Genomic DNA, 10971 nt, shown 5'->3' with positions numbered 1-10971 from the left:
TATGTAAATACCTTAATCCTTATAGATCACTACGAAGACTATAAATTTATTTAGAAGTTCTACCAGACCAGGGGGAAGTGTCTGTGGAACTCTTGTAATATTTGTACTGGCCCACAAATAAACCTGCGTAAAACTAATGTGGAATGTGCCTCAAAGCAGAGATAGATTCTTATTTGATTTACATCACTTTTTTCTCAACCAAAATGGAAAAAATGTGCCTTGATGCTTCTAAATAAATGGCTTTCCTTGAAATCTGAATGTTGCATATTAAACACCTTTTTCAACTTTTGAGCTTTCCGGGAAGGACAGCTCAGTTCATGCGGTAATAAAACACACAACACCAGACTGCTGACCATAACACATGAAATAAACCAAAGTCTGACTCTTAATTGTCGTGCGTTTACAAAAATACCATCTGAACAACTAAAAGACTTCATTTGTTGGCTGGCACTACATGTAGCAAAGCCACTGAGCGCCATATTGAACAGTGTGTAAAAACAAAGTAAACTTGCTTTGAACTCAAGCAAGCAACTGCTTTGCTTGAAAATCAAGTAAAATTCTAAAGCTCTGTTTAAATTTATTCTACTCTGCACAGACACGCACATTCCCACCTCAAAGCATCCTCGTGTAAGGTCCTTGGCCTTATCTCTCAACATCACAAAGACAAACCATGTTGCAAACATGTGGGGATGGAATTAAATCTTCATGAGGACACTGTATACATTCTCACTATAGCATATATACTTATTTCAGGTCTGAATTACAGGGGTCAGATCTTGAGGAATGAAATTTTCCTTGATCTTGTTATATAAAGAGTTCATTGTACTATGAAAAATTGTTTGAAGAATAAATCGAATTGCAGCACTGCGTTTTGTGTATGAAGCAGAATCTAGCAAAGCCTATTTTACAGAGAAAGAAGGCGTGTTTGCACTGAAAAGAATGACAATGACTTAAATTTAATAGAGCGCAACACTATTTAATCGCATTAAGCACCTGGATTGCAGGTGGTTAGTGAATATGATGCAGGTTTTTATTTGAAATACCATGTAAATTCCCATTCATTTGAGAACTTAAAACTTGGCTTGTTCTGAAATACTCTGGTTTCTAATTTACATATGGCATCCCAACCAACCCGACACCACAACGTTGGCTTATCTAATGGCATGAGTTTGGAATGGAGCTGTCTGTTTGTCCAACCAATGGAAAACGTTTTCGGTAAACCTATTTGAAAATGCTTATTAATTTAGCAATTACATTTGATGACACTAATGCCACTAAAATTACACACCATTAAAGGCACAGTAGCAAAAAATATACTGTTTCATTCTAAAGGTCAGCGAGAGGGTGGGAAAGGCATGAAAAACCTAATTATGACCTCTGGGGAAAAAAATTAAATGATAAAAATGAAATTATGGCCCTTTTAGTAAAGATCCCTTAGACAAAGCAGCTGAAAATGTATCTCAGATTTTATGAATCCAAAATAGGCATGAAAAATTCCTGTAAATATGCATCTGAGAACATGAGAGATGCAATAGGTGTGTGCTGGGCTCTTAGAGAGAAGCCAAAACACCAGCAGCCATTCCTGGATGTCATAAATCAACTCCCCCCTCCCCTCTTTTTCTGCTCAGCCTGTGAAATTCACTACAACGTGACTTCCCTCCCACAGTTTTTATGAAACAGCTCGTGGCCTGAGCTGCCTTTACAGTCCTCCACCCAGAGGCTGAGAAACTGAAAGAGGTAGAAACTGTATGTTGTAAATGTATGTGCAGATCTTATGTCACAACGTTATGTTACAATTACTGTCTGCTGCAGCCTGTTTTATGGCCTTCCTTCTAACCTTACGCTCAGTTTATATGGTGTATGAGGATCAACATGTGATGTTCTCTGGACAATAAGATGTCTTGGTGGTGCTGTAGATCGAAAAGCAAACATACATTACAGGCCAAAACCGTGAGGAACGTGGATTCACCCGAGATATCTTGTCCATACACCAATGCCACAACTCACAGAAACCTTTTTTTTTTTTTCTCTCTTAAATGCATACATATCTGTATTATATATACACAGCTGTTGGTTGAGGACATGATTAGGCATTGAGATCTGACACATGGAGACAGTTACAGGTTGATACAGGCTAATAATTCATTTCTATAGGCAACAGGATGAGCCTGCAGGATACTGTCTCTTATAATCAGAAGGTCTGGCCCAATCTCATAATCCCACATGAACGATTGCACCTGGCAAAAATGGCTGTGGTGCATTTTGTGTAAGCATTTTGCTTTGAAGATTATCTAAATCATTTTAAAGCATTTCAGTTTTTGATCTGAGAGCAAATACGGGTATGGACTTTAGTTTGATAAAAGTCCTACTTAGTATAACCTTGAAAAAAAAAGGTTGGGACAGATACCACAACTACAATAAACTGGCCTTGCGGTCTTCTTACAATACTCTGACCACAATCTTAGATAGGAATTCGTAAGAAGGTCACAAGAAACAAACTTATTGAAACGTCAAAGTCTTGGTCTAACATCTTTCTTCAGACATTCGTAAGAAGGTCGTAAGAGTCAGCATCGTATTGCGACAGCAACGATTTAGTCTTGAAATCTTCTGACGAATGCCTGACGAAGTTCCTTGTCAGGAATTGGATTGCAAGATAGAAGGAGACAACAACGTACTGAGGCAGCAACGGTTTAGTTTACCAACATCCTCAAGCATTTGTTAAAAGTCGTAAGAAAAAGCAATGTATTGAGATAGCACCTTTTTGATCTTTCAAGCATCGTTATGCATTTGTAAGAAATTTGAAAGAGCCAGCAACAAATTGCGACAGCACAGTTTTGGTCTTGCAATCTTCTGATGAATTCCTGACAAAGTTCATAGTCAGGCATTCGATTGCAAGTTTGAATGAGACAACAACATATTGATACAGCAACGGTTTAGTCTTACGAACATCCTCTAGCATTTGAAAAAAGGTTGTAAGAAATAGCAACGTATTGAGACAACAACCTTTTGATCTTTCAACAATCATGTTGCATTTGTAAGAAGGTTGTAAGGGCCAGCAACGCATTGAAACAGCAATGTTCTGGCCTTACAACTTTCTTCAGGCATTCATAAGAAGGTCACAAGAAATAGAAAAGTATTGAAACAGCAACGTTTTAGTCTTGCAATGTGTTGTGCCTTAATAATTTCTTGTGTTATTTGCAACGTGGAGCATACTTTGCAACAGTGGCGGGCCGTGCATTTAAAGTCTAGGCCTTCAGTGTGATTCATGCCATTAAGAAAACACAGTTTCACAATGAATAAGACACCCTATGCCTTTGGGCATCATACATTATTTCGCAGCTAACTAGTAATACCAATTGACATTTTAAAAACTGTTTTGTGAAATTAACGTCTCCTGAACAGACATTCAAAAATCATAATTTTTCATATGAATCTATCAAGGACGTCTATAATACCTGGAAAAATCTATCTAATAATATTTGTGATTTAAATGTTGCTATAAATTTCATTTTGTCAGGGTACACAGTTATGCTGCGTTCCATTCAAGTTGGATGAGGGATATTCCTACTTGATATCGCCGACCATAAATGCATTCCATTACCCAATATTCGGAAGATGATGTTTAAGGAAAAAAACTGCAACGTTCCCGTTAGCTTAGCAGGGGTTTGATTCTCATTAGAGATGTCTCCTAGCAACCCAACTGATAAACAATGCTGCAGTGCTAGCATTTGTGCTTCAGGGGCCGGTTGCACCAGCTATACGTACATTACAACTTAGCCTAGTTGTTGTTTAAATGGGCACTAATTCACAATTTACGCACTACTAAATATTTGAGCATTGCACCATTAAATGTAGGTAGAGCGTAAACCTACGTATAAACTAAATATTTATGGAAGCCTCCAACCAGGAGTAACGGATGGAATAAAAAATCTGACTCACTTAATGACATCAATGAGCTCATGTTTTGCTTGACAGGCTTCAGTCCTTTCGACATATATGATAATGTTGAATAACAAGCGTTTAAATTTACGGGAGAAAACATGTAAAAAACGTACTTCTTCAGCATGATTCAACCGATCTAATGCTGCACTTTCCTGTGTACGCCGCCCGGTGTCAAGTTTCAACATACGAAATAGATATTAAAATGAATAAATGTCTATTTTCCCAGCCTGTTGTATTAGATACAGTTATTAAATATTATTATTACATTTACATATTTAAATATACCATTAATGAAATCTTGTTTTATTCCGTATCATATTTCAGTGGACATATAATTTATTACACCTGACAATTACGTGAGCAAACAAGGTTTGATCATCAACTGTAACAAGATCAAACTGAAATTCATGTTTGTTTAACACTTCTGTGCACAAATTTGAAGGATGTTTATTGGATAAATACAGTTAAACGTCATATTATGTGACTACGCATTACTTTATGGAGAGCTTACGACCTACTAGTTAAGTCTTGCTTTAAGAACAGGTGATGCAACCAAATAAAGCACTGACTTAGTTAAAAACTAACTAGTAGTTACTAAGCCCTTAGTTTTAACTTTATTTAACTTAAGTGAGACCTTACACACAGCTGGTGCAACCCTACCCAGGTGTATGATTATAATTTACCATGTTTTATACACCTGTTTCTGCAGGCATTTGTTAAACAAGATTTAATATCATGTAATGTGGAAACGAACTCATTCAGCGATATTACTTAATAAAGTGAATGTTTATCACTTACTTTGTACATCTCCCTGAGTGTGGACATGTTTGTGTGACATCATGCCCCTTCATCTCGGCGAAATCGGAGTTGCGAAATTCTGCACGAGCCTACAAGTTGTAATTCTGACTTAAAGATGCATTCCATTGCATTTTTCCTAGTAGGAAGTTGTAAAATCCGACTTTCCGAGTTGAATGGAACGCAGCTCTACTTTTCAAAACTTGATCCGACACTGAATGCTCCAGCAGCCTAATTTACACTTAGAAAACTCCTGATGTTACTATAACAATGCAAAAAGCAGTTACCAATTTACTTGAAGTGAAAATCAGCCCTCCTTTCCTGTTTAATAAATTTAGCAATCACACGGTCATGCAGAACATCTTGTGTTTTTAAATCCATAAGGATCTCTTTCTCAGTGGCAATAACAGCAGTGACAGCCAACTCGTCAGCAAGATCTCGTGCTCTTCGCTTTCAAATTACGTACATCACTTAAAGCATGATTGCGTCACTCAAGGCCAGCTAGAAGGCCTCGACTGGGGCATATCCTAAAGATCACACCCACCAAGAACAAATAAATCAATCTGATTGGCTGATTAATCTGACAATCTGACTTTAGTTGCTCATTAATTTGCACTGTTGAGGGATTCTGTGGAAATTCTGAAGGCCTGAAGGGGTGGAGCTCAGACTCACGCGCTGCTTCGGGCATGTGATTTGTGAAACAGCTGTCACGCTTCGCTTGTAAGCATCAAGGAATAAATTCTGACTGGATAAACTTTTCGTTTTTCTCTATTTGTTTATAGATTAATTAAGAGTGGAAAGCAATTAAAAATATATAGGAAAAAAGGTGATTGAGAATGAAAGGATGAAAAATATTTATTTAATTGGCATGTTAGGCCAGCAGAGAAGGCTTTGCTGGCCCTGAGAATTCGCCACTGCTTTGCGAGCCCCTTAGAGATTGTGTTTGCCAACAGGAGACAAAACAGATCAGATGGTTTACAACTTAAACCACATCAACAAAAATCAGTGTAGCTTCAGGCTGACCACACACATTGGAGCCCTTTAGAGCACCAACCAGCTGCCCCTTGTTGTTTTTTTTATCTCTTTGTTTTGAGAAAATAGAAGATCTAGACTCTGGTGATAGTAGCATGACAAACAATTTTTTTTGTTTTGGAAAGTCTCCTACAATTCCCTATTGGCTGAGTGTTTACACGTGAGTACGCACACAAATAGTGGTTAATGTTTTCAGCCTTTCTAAATATACATGCTGGACCCATAACATTATCAAAAGGCTTGAGAAACATTAACTGGATAGCTTAACCACATGGAGTGGATTGGCATCCTCAACAAATGAAATACCTGATAGTAGATTTAAGCAATCACAGCACATCAATCGTGTTTTGAGGCTAATTTAACCTCTCGAACTACAAAATAATAAAAAAATTCAAAAACAATTTACGGTTTATAAACTTGTAAGACTCAAAAGGTCTTGTAAAACGTTGATTAAATAGAAGTTATCTAATCATCTCCAAACATACTATAAGATAAAAAAAAATTTAACAATAGCGAAGATTACATCATTAAAGGCATGACTTATTCCCAAACAGTTTTTCCCCCAGAGATATTTATGGTGTTTATTCATGTAACTTGACAAATGAAAACATAGACCAAGAGTGTAAAAGACAAATAGAGAAAAGAGAGAGAGGGAGAAAGAGACAATCATCTTAATATTATTCAACCACACCAACTCAAATGTCAAAAGAAAGCCTTCAATCTATTGCGGTGAACATCCTGTGGAGATCATTGGCCTTAAAACAAGGAACATTCTTTTAAGGCTCAATTCATATCATTTCTGTTTTTCGCTCTAAATATATCTTCAGTAATATTGTGGAGTATTTGGAGACAGAGTGTGTTATTCTTCATATAGCCTTGATAATGCCCTTGGGTGTCGAGCAAATTGTATTTGCATGCTTAGCTGGATTGCATACACTTGAAGAAGGTCAAATAGCAGGACTGGCTCTACAGAGGGGTCAGAGTGGGCCTGGCCCACCCTATCATGTTTCATCAAGCCCATGCAGTGAGACATTCCAATGGAGAGTGCAGGAAGTGAGCAGTGCTCCTGTGATGGTGAACAGAGCTCTGCGCCACAATCACCTCTCTCCCTTATATTAATGTGAGTAGAGAGTTGCCAACGCGGTTATTTAATGATAATAGACAGTAGCGGAGACCAGGGGCGCTGTAACTGGGGAAAGGTTTGGTCGATTCTAAGGGCTCTGGACAGACAGGGGGCCCAGCAGAACCCCTGAATGTCCAGACTGTGGGATTCCCCTTAAGACATTCAATGGTTTTACCCAATTGTACATCGCAGTGCGAATCGCATGCATCCTCACTCTGGATGCATCATAAACCAGGCTTGACTGGATTGTGGATCTATATTGCAAAAAAATAATTTCAAGACAAGTATTTTTGTCTTGTTTTCCAGTAAAAATGTCTAAACATTATTAAAATGTGGTTTATTTACTAGACAAGCAAACTGGCATAAGATTTTAAGTTTTGTTCTGAGAGAAATCTAATCAAATTTAGTGAGATTTATGCTTAAAACAAGAAAAAACTGTTTTCCAATGGGGTAAGAAAAATAAACTTAATTCAAAGGGAAAACAAGTTTATTTTGCTTTCCCCATCGGCAGATTTTTTTCTTGTTTTAAGTCTAAAGTTTGAAATTTAAACTTAAAACAAGACTTTATTGCCAAATGCTCTGCATAAATGATTTTAGGTATGCTGGAGCAGACCCAGTGACTGTTCTGTATGCCAGCATCAGAGCCTTGAATTTGATACGTGCATCAACCAGCAGCCAGTGGAGAGAGACAAGGAGTGGTGTAACATGCACTCTCTTTGGTTCACTAAAAACCAGATGTGCTGCTGCGTGCTGGATCATTTGCAGGGGTCTAATTGCACATGCAGGTAGTCCTGCAATGAGAGCGTTACAGTAGTCCAGTCTAGTTATGACAAGTGACTGGACAATCAGTTGTGTGGCATGTTCAGAGAGGAAGGGTCTTATCTTCCTGATATTGTAGAGTGTAAATCTACATGATCTTGTGGTCTTTGAGATGTGGTCTGTGAAATTTAGTCTGTTGTCAGTGGTTACCCCTAGATTTCTGACCTTTTGGAAGGCATTATTGTAGTTGCACCCAGCTGCACAATGATGTTGTGTTCAACAGCAGGGTTGGCTGGAAAAACAAGGAGTTCAGTCTTGGCTGGGTTGAGTTGCAGGTGGTGTTCCTTCATCCAGGCTGAGATGTCTGCCAGGCAGGCTGAAATTAGATCAGTCACTGTGGTGTCGTTGGGCTGGAAAGACAAGTAGAGTTGTGTGACATCAGCGTAGCAGTGGTAAGAGAAACCATGTGCCTGAATGATGGGTCCCAGTGATGTTGTGTATATAGAGAAGAGAAGTGGCCCAAGCACAGATCCCTGAGGTACCCCAGTAAGTAGCTGATGTGGCTTGGATACCTCACCACTCCAGGCTGCCTTGAAGGACCTACCTGAGAGATAGGAATTAAACCAGTCAAGCACAGTTCCTGTGATGCCCAGCGAGGAGAGGGTAGAGAGTAAGATCTGATGGTTGACTGTGTCAAAGGCTGCAGAATGGTCCAGCATAATCAGGACGGATGATCTCGATTCAGCTTTTGCCTGTCTCAGCGACTCAGTGACAGACAGCAGGGCAGTCTCAGTGGAATGTCCACTTTTGAAGCCTGACTGATTGCCATCCAGCAGCTTGTTCTGTGAGAGATTTGACTGAAAACTGCCCTTTCAAGTGTTTTTGCCATGAATCGGTTGGGAGAGACTGGTCTGTAATGTTCTATTTGTGTGGGGTTAAGTGCAGGTTTCTTCAGCAGAGGGGTTACTCGAGCCTGCTTATATGTAGCAGGAAAAGTGTCTTTAAGAAGAGACTTGTTAATTAGGTGTGTGAGTGCAGGTAGGATGGACGGAGAAATGGCCTGGAGAAGGTGAGAAGGAATGGGGTCAAGGGAACAGGTGGTGGGGTGGTTGGAGAGCAGGAGTTTAGAGACCTCAGTGTCAGTCAGAGGAGAGAACATAGAGACAGAAGAGTTGCATACAGGGGACAGGTGTTTGACAGGGTGTGGTGCTGAGAATGTATTGCTGATGGTTGTAACCTTATTAGTTAAAAATGTGGCGAAGACATCTGCTGTCAGTGATGTGTCAGGTGGTGGAGGGGGAGGGCAGAGAAGTGTGTTGAATGTTCTAAACAAGCTGCGAGTGTCTGTGGTGCTGTTGACCTTGTTCTGGTAATAGGAGGTTTTTGCAGATTTAACGTTATCTGAAAAAGTTGCAAGCAGAGACTGATATTTCCCTAGATCTGCTGGATTTTTAGATTTCCACTATCTCCTCTCAGCTGCCCTGAGGTCAGTCTGATGTTCATGAAGGATATCAGACAGCCAGGGGCTGGGTGGTGTAGTACGTGCTGGCCTAGAGAAGATAGGACAGATGTTGTCTAGACAGGTTGTTAAAGTAGAGCTTAGTGTGTCTGTGGCAGTGTTTACATCAAGCATGGAAAATATATTTAGTGTGGGAAGAGAGGTAGAGACAGCAGTGGAAAGGCGTGAGGGTGAAAGAGAACGGGGGTTATGGCGAAAGGAAACCAAAGGTGGAGTCTGTTTTAATGTTAATGGAAGAGTCATGTTGAACTGAACAAAGTAGTGATCAGAGACATGTAGAGGAGTAACAAAATATTTAAGTTGGAACAGTTACGTGTAAAAATGAGGTCCAGCTGGTTGCCTGATCTGTGAGTTACTATGGTGTGTAGTCTTTCCAAGTCAAATGAGGCCAGAAGAGTATTCAGTTCAGTGGCCTGGGGCTTGTCTTGGTGTATGTTGAAATCACCAAGAACCACAAGTGACCTACCATCCTCCGGAAAGGAGGACAGCAGGACATCCAACTCCTCAAGAAAGTTTGTCAGCTGACCTGGAGGGCAATAGATGACAACAACATGTATTTTTGTGGGTTGCATTGTACTAATAGCATGGAATTCAAAATTAGTATTGTTACATAGTGAAGAGTGTGGTGAAAAAGTCAAATTGTTATGAATGAGCAAACCTGTTCTACCACCCCTATCGGTGTGTCGAGGGGTGTGAGAGAAGGAGAAGTTGTTGGAGAGAGCAGCAGGTGTTGCTGTATCCTCTGGACAGATCCATGTTTCTGTCAGTTCCAGGATGCTGAGGGTGGACTGTGTGGCAAAGGCTGGAATGAAGTCAGCTTTGTTCACAGCTGACTGGCAGTTTCACAGTCCCACTGAGAAAGAGAACGAAGCAGGTTCTGAAGTGCAAAGTGGCCGTAGGTTGTGTAGGTTGCATCTTTCTTGGTCTACCTGACCTTGGCTTGGTATCAAGAGATCCCCGTATTTTCCACTTCTTAATAAGTGATTGAACAGTACTGATTGGCATTTTCAAGGCTTTGGATATCTTTTTATATCCTTTTCCATCTTTATAAAGTTCCATTACCTTGTTACGCAGGTCTTTTGACAGTTCTTTTCTGCTCCCCATGACTCAGTATCTAGCCTGCTCAGTGCATCCATGTGAGAACTAACAAACTCATTGACTATTTATACACAGACACTAACTGCAATTTAAAAAGCCCCAGGTGTGGGAAATTAACCTTTAATTGCCATTTAAACCTGTGTGTATCACCTTGTGTGTCTGTAACAAGGCCAAACATTCAAGGGTATGTAAACTTTTGATCAGGGCCATTTGGGTGATTTCTGTTATCATTATGATTTAAAAAGTAGCCAAACAACTATGTGATAATGAATGGCTTCATATGATTACTATCCTTAAATAAAAGACAGGTTTTTTTTTGCATGATCAGTCATATTTTCAAAATCAATGCCAAAATTTCACAATTTCTGCCAGGGTATGCAAACTTTTGAGCAGTATATATATTGACCCACATATGTAGGGTTACTCTCTTTCAATATATAAAATGACAAATGTCAAAACAATTAGTTTACATGATCAAAGATAAATATAGCCACATCAGCTCATATTATAATATATATTTTAGCGCAACTGGTCTGCTTTATTGACCAATCAGCATCCGGGACTAAAACTATCAATTTTATATAAAAAAATCAAGATAATAATGAATTAATGAATGCCAAACAATGTGCCTAACAATCTCCTTTTGCTGTAACTATTTTCAAAGTATGGCATGGCATCTTCTACCTTATTGCTTAAATTTAGT

At 39.3% G+C, this 10971-nt stretch overlaps 1 long non-coding RNA gene across 1 annotated transcript; it reads right to left on the bottom strand.

Annotated features, from left to right (window-relative positions):
- Nucleotides 1–5574: 5574 nt before the first annotated feature.
- On the bottom strand, nucleotides 5575–10596 carry LOC127435934 (uncharacterized). Its single transcript, XR_007896312.1, has 2 exons — nucleotides 9829–10596; nucleotides 5575–9696 (listed from the first exon to the last, which is right to left on the bottom strand). It is a non-coding gene; the product is annotated as an uncharacterized LOC127435934 (long non-coding RNA).
- Nucleotides 10597–10971: the final 375 nt, after the last annotated feature.

The sequence above is a fragment of the Myxocyprinus asiaticus genome, chromosome 46, assembly GCF_019703515.2.
Source record: "Myxocyprinus asiaticus isolate MX2 ecotype Aquarium Trade chromosome 46, UBuf_Myxa_2, whole genome shotgun sequence".
In the NCBI taxonomy this organism is placed as follows: domain Eukaryota; kingdom Metazoa; phylum Chordata; class Actinopteri; order Cypriniformes; family Catostomidae; genus Myxocyprinus; species Myxocyprinus asiaticus.
The sequence above is the reverse complement of the archived record's forward strand: the minus strand, read 5'-3'. Positions and strand labels throughout refer to the sequence as shown.